Below are 6,667 nucleotides of genomic sequence, written 5' to 3' on the forward strand. Positions count from 1 at the left end.
TTGTAAAGGTCATGGTTTTAAAAATGTCACTGAGATTGCATGGCTTCAATTTGACAGCAAAGAAAAATGTTAAAATGGAAGATTTTTCCATAATTTTAAGAATGTTCAGGTGTAATTCTGCTTTTTAAATAAAGGTCTAACAACGGCCCATTTAAAGCAACATAGCCAACATAGAGGTGGGAAAAGATGAAGATGAAGGAAGGCAACACCCCGGAAAAAAAAAAAAAATTAAGATGTATTAGTTGTATTTGGAATGGCATGTATGTATAAGAACTACAAGTAAATTAGTAAAACAGTAATGTTATTATTAATGAAGCAGTACTCTCTTTTTATCCTAATGTGAGTAACTGCTCAATCGTAGTTTGTTGTCTAGACATTAGTAACAATATAGATAGTCTTGTTGCTGATATTTTGACAGTGTTATGTTAAGTAAGCAGCATTAACACTCTATAATATCTTGTTTTTCCTTACGTGTGAAGCTGTAATCATATAGGCTGTAGACTACTTACAGCTGAAGCTAATAATCTGGCTGATAATTTTAAAATGTTATTGTTACACAGTTTCTATGATATTACTACAGGCTTTTCTGCATTGGACTGGGAAAAAATCAAATTATTGTAAAATGTAAAATTGTATTTGTAAAAGTTTAAATAAATGAATCCTTTTTAAAATAACAGATCTTTTTTATAGTGAAATATGCTCCTTCATGTATAAGTTTTGAAAAAATCATGGCATGAAAGGATGCTGTCATTTCTGTATAAACTGGCAGAAATGAACAGTCCAGTGATGTCACTGGTCCAGTATTGTGCTGGACAGGAACTCAGACACCCAAGAATAACCACAGAAGTTAGGATGAATCAGGCTGGCTATGCACGACTTAATTCACACTGCCACATTGATTCTTCAGATTTGAGTTCTTCCCCCAGTTCATTACTAGACCAGTGAGGTCACTGATATGGTCTTTTCTATCGATTTACATGAACATGGCTGCATCATTTGATGTTATGGTTTTTTGTCAAAGCTACAACATGAAAGAGAATTTTTTATTATTAAAAAGGCAGAAAATCTGACTGATCCTCTTTAAATATATTGTAAGAAGCACCAAATATACATTTTTCTCGGAGAGACACTTATACATCCCGTGACACGAGTCCATGCCCGGGGCCAGAAACAAAGGACAAGGAGTAGATGACAAAGTAGAACATCGTGAAGAATACAAAAATGTTGGCGCGGTACACATGCAGAGCAGGTTAGAGATAATGGAGGTGCTAAAATTTGAAAGTCTCAAAAAAAGGATAGGAAAGATTGCATTAACGCAAACAAACGGAAATTATTACTTGGTGAAATAACGGAACAGTGAAAAGAGAATAAATATATTGTTCGGATTTAAACTTTAAGTCGGAGACTTGTAGATTGTCTAATTCGTGTTGCCAACAAGAATTTAAAGATTCCAAAAATGGTGTAGTTTAAAGTCCCGTGAGACAGAGACTTTTAAAATGAGATTTTTTTAAAGTCATGCCCTACTTACAACTATTTTCAAACAAGACTACGGTCATCTGACCTCAGTCGTGTGAATGCTTTTATCAGACACAGTTCCTGCTCTCTCAGCTCTTATAGATTTTATCAGGACAAAAGAAGAAGAAAATTAAATTCCAAATATTGTTTTTACTAAAGTTTTAAAGTAAAAGTGAAAATAATGCATATGTAACAATTCCCATGAAAATAATAATCTCTTAAAATTGTATATCCGGTTAACCAAAGCCGGGGGTTGGCGAGCAAAAAACAAACATAGGCTGGCACACATTTGGAAGGTGCTCCATTTATATTGAAGGCAATTTTTTCTCTCTTTACTGTATTATAGTAACTCATGACTCCTACTTTGTTAATAAGAATTTGCTACTCTCTATTAAAAACTACATGACACCAATGTTATTTCTGACAATGCTTTCTTTATCCTGCAGTTTACAATATCAGACATTACTAGTTCAACTTACAATTGCTGATACATTATTGAACATAGAAAAACAAGTAATACATTTAAGGAATAAAGTAAAAATGATGCCATAATTAAAGATGTTTCAATAAAACAGAAATATGACAACTGCAGACATAATATATTAAATAGCCACATACATCTTTAACACTTTTTAAATCTTAGATTCTCTTAAATCTTCACAAACTGGAAAAGCTGAGGGTCCAAATCCCTTTCCAGCAGAACTTTAACAACTGACTGTTGAAATTAAATTCTATCTATGCCCATCAAAGCAAGACAGAAAATGCTTCTACTTAAAATACTATACAGTCCTTGAATTCTAAAACCTTTTAGTATGTGCATCTCACAGACCAATTCCGTGTGGCATTTGTTGCATAAAGAGATTATTTCAATAGTCTGCTTCTAACTTTCAAGAAAATTGAAATGGCTTGTGGCCCTTGAAATTAAGATAGCCACCTATTTTATGGTGACAAAGGAATGTACCTGTTGCCTGAAGGGTTTAATGTCCATGACCATTTTTTCTCTTGTTCATTCACATCATTCAAAACGACATGTTATATGTACAGGTATATATTGGCTTCTGTATCTTTGAATTGGTTAAATAGCTACAGTTCCAAATTGCTTTATAAAATAAAAAGCTTGGTCCAACGAGATGCTTTTCCTCCAGCCATTAAAGTATCCAAGTATTACTAATTTACATGGTTCAGCACTGATGATAAAATTATGACTAAGTGCTTCCTTTTAACATTTTATAAGATCAAACAGGATTTGCATGCACTATTATCCTAACTCTGACATATGTTCAAAATAAAATTCTCTGAGAAAAAGAAACACATTTTCTAGAATGACAAAACTATCAATGTAGCTTGTGTACTTTCATAAAGAGTTGTCCATGTGCTTTATCTTTTTAGTTTGTGAAGCGAGACACTGCAAATTTCCGAACACACAAAGTTTGTAAGACACACTTTGAATCATTGATATCTAGCTGAAAAATGTAGTTCTGGTCTGCCTTAAAAAGACCTTAATTTAAAAACTTTGGTCACCACAAGACAAATGCCACATGTGGCTGATTCCAGGGCTAAAGGGGATGAATAATGAAGAAAGATTAAAAGAGATGAGCCTTTTCAGTTTAAGTAAAAGAAGATTAAGAGGTGACATGGTTGAAATGTTTAAAATTATGAAGGGAATTAGTACAGTGGATTAAGACTGTTTTACTTTAAAACAAGCTCTTCAAGAACAAGGGGACACAGTTTGAAACTTGTTAAGGTTAAATTTCACACAAACATTAAGAAGTTTTTCTTTACACAGAAACAGTTAGAATAAGCTACCAAGTAACATGGTAGACAATAGGACTTTAGGGTCTTTCAAAACTAGACTTGATGGTTTTTTTTAGAAGAATTAAGTGGATAGAACTGGCAAACCAGCCACAGTGGATGCACAAACCAGTGTGTTTCTTCGTGCCAGTCCCAAGCCCAGATAAATGGGGAGGGTTACATCATGAAGGGCATCTGGTATAAAATTTTCCCAGATCAACATGCGGACAACAATAAAGATTTTCATACTGGATTGGTCGAGTCCCAGGTTAACAATGACCGCCACCAGTACTGTCAGCCAACAGGGTGCTGGCGGAAATTGGGCTACTGTTGGTCGAAGAAGGAGAAGAAGTGGGGGGAGACATGTCCGGAGGAAAGAGGAGAGGAGGAAGGTAAAGAGAATGGAACTTAGGGTAGGAACTTTGAATGTTGGCAGTATGACGGGTAAGGGGAGAGAGTTAGCCGATATGATGGAGAGAAGAAGGTTTGATATATTGTGTGTGCAAGAGACTAAATGGAAGGGGAGTACGGTCAGGTGGATCGGAGGAGGATTCAAATTGTTCTATAATGGTGCGGATGGGAGGAGAAATGGAGTAGGGGTTATTCTGAAGGAACAGTATGTCAAGAGTGTTTTGGAAGTGAAAAGAGCATCAGACAGAGTAATGATTATGAAGCTGGAAACTGAAGGTGTGATGATGTATGTTGTTAGTGCATATGCCCTGCAAGTTGGGTGTTCGATGGATGAGAAAGAAGATTTCTGGAGTGAATTAGATGAGGTGATGGACAATGTACTCAAGGGACAGAAAGTGGTGATTGGAGCGGATTTCAAAGGACATGTTGGTGAAGGGAACAGAGGGGACAAGGAGGTGATGGGTAGGCATGAGAAAGTCGGGAGTGACAGAGTAAGAGTTCTACAGAATATGTATGAGGGAAGTGTGACAGTGGTGAGGTCTGCGGTAGGAGTGATGGATGCATTCAAGGTGGAGGTGAGATTACATCAGGGATCGGCTCTGAGCCCTTTCTTATTTGCAATGGTGATCAACAGGTTGACAGACGAGATTAGACAGGAGTCCCTGTGGACTATGATGTTTAAAGATGACATTGTGATCTGTAGCGAGAGTAGGGAGTAGGTTGAGGAGATCCTGGAGAGGTGGAGATATGCTCTAGAGAGGAGAGGAATGAAGGTCTGTAGCAACAAGACAGAATACATGTGTGTAAATGAGAGGGAGGTCAGTGGAATGGTGAGGATGCAAGGAGTAGAGTTGGCGAAGGTGGATGAGTTTAAACACTTGGGATCAACAGTTCAGAGTAATGGGGATTGTGAAAGAGAGGTGAAAAAGAGACAGCAGGTAGGGTGGATTAGGTGGAGAAGAGTGTCAGGAGTAATTTGTGACAGATGGTTATCAGCAAGAGTGAAAGGGAAGATCTACAGGATGGTAATGAGATCAGCTATGTTATAGGGTTGGAAAACGGTGGCACTGACCAGAAAGCAGGAGACAGAGCTGGAGGTGACAGAGTTAAAGATGCTAAGATTTTCATTGGGTGTGACAAGGATGGACAGGATTAGAAATGAGTACATTAGAGGGTCGGCTCAGGTTGGACGGTTAGGAGACAACCTGTCAGAGAGTCAGAGAGACGAGATTGCGGTGGTTTGGACAAGTGCAGAGGAGAGATGTTGGGTATACAGTAATCCCTCGCTATATCGCGCTTCGCCTTTCGCGGCTTCACTCTATCGCGGATTTTATATGTAAGCATATTTAAATATATATCACAGATTTTTTGCTGGTTCGCGGATTTCTGCGGACAATGGGTCTTTTAATTTCTGGTACATGCTTCCTCAGTTGGTTTGCCCAGTTGATTTCATACAAGGGACGCAATTGGCAGATGGCTGAGAAGCTACCCAACTTACTTTTCTCTCACTCTTGCGCTGACTTTCTCTGATCCTGACGTAGGGGGATTGAGCATACGGACGCTCGTCTAAAAATGCTGAAAGATTATCTTCATATTGCTACCTTCTGTGCAGCTGCTTCGTGAAGCGACATGCTGCACGGTACTTCGCTCTCTTAAAAGCTCGAAGGGCACGTATTGATTTTTAATTGTTTGTTTTTCTCTGTCTCTCTCTCTGCTCCTGACGGAGGGGGTGTGAGCTGCTGCCTTCATTGTAACTGCTTTGTGCCACTGTGCTTCGCATACTTAAAAGCCAAACAGCCCTATTGATTTGTTTGCTTTCCTCTGTCTTTATGACAGTCTCTGCTCCTGACCGTACTCCTTTGAAGAGGAAGATATGTTTGCATTCTTTTAATTGTGAGACGGAACTGTCATCTCTGTCTTGTCATGGAGCACAGTTTAAACTTTTGAAAAAGAGACAAATGTTTGTTTGCAGTGTTTGAATAACGTTCCTGTCTCTCTACATCCTCCTGTGTTTCTGTGCAAATCTGTGACCCAAGCATGACAATATAAAAATAACCATATAAACATATGGTTTCTACTTCGTGGATTTTCACCTTTTGCGGGGGGGTCTGGAATGCAACCCCCGCGATGGAGGAGGGATTACTGTATTGGGAAAAGGATGTTAAAGATAAAGCTGCCAGACAAGAGGAAAAGAGGAAGGCCTGAGAGAAGGTTTATGGATGTGGCAGATAATGGGTGTGACAGCGCAAGATGTAGAGGACAGGAAGATATGGAACAAGATGATCCGCTGTGGCAAACCCTAACGAGAGCAGCCAAAAGAAGAAGAAGAAGTGGATAGAACTGGTGAACTTTGTTTGGCTGAATGGCCTGTTCTCATCCAGATTGTTCTAATGTTCTGGAATAACATAGTATTACCCAAAGCAAGGGAGAGGGCAACTGGTATGCTGGTGGCAGTTATGTCACTTTCAATTAAGCCACTCCACTATATCACAATTAAAGACAAGGTTTCAGAAGACTGGCATGGTGGCCATCAAAGGTCTGGTTACCTTCGGGTGACTACACCAAAGCCATCTGAGATATTGTTACAGATCTAGTACCCATACTGCTAAAGCTGCTGGCAGACAGAATGTTTACATCAGTGACAGGACAGTGAGGGACAGGCTCCATGCTGCTGGCTCTAAAAATGACCTATCAGCAACCCTCTGCTAACACCTCTCAGACTTTAAGTGAAGTCTATTGTTATGTGTACATAGCACAGAGTGTTCATAGTACAATGAAATTCTTACTTCCATGTGCCCTCAGAACAGCGGACAATAATACAATAAATAGTAAGTTAAAAGCATACATAGCATAGCATGTACAGTACATACTGTATACATAATTAAATATACAGCAAGTTGTTCACCTGGAAGAGTGATAAAATATATGTTATATTATATAAATTAAAAGC

At 38.5% G+C, this 6,667-nt stretch overlaps 1 protein-coding gene across 1 annotated transcript in view; it reads right to left on the minus strand.

Annotated features, from left to right (window-relative positions):
• Positions 1–6,667, minus strand: part of LOC114654558 (B-cell scaffold protein with ankyrin repeats-like) — a 315,631-nt gene that overhangs the window by 71,070 nt on the left and 237,894 nt on the right. The gene's annotated exons all lie outside the window — the stretch shown is intronic.

The sequence above is a fragment of the Erpetoichthys calabaricus genome, chromosome 7 (genome assembly GCF_900747795.2).
Source record: "Erpetoichthys calabaricus chromosome 7, fErpCal1.3, whole genome shotgun sequence".
In the NCBI taxonomy this organism is placed as follows: domain Eukaryota; kingdom Metazoa; phylum Chordata; class Cladistia; order Polypteriformes; family Polypteridae; genus Erpetoichthys; species Erpetoichthys calabaricus.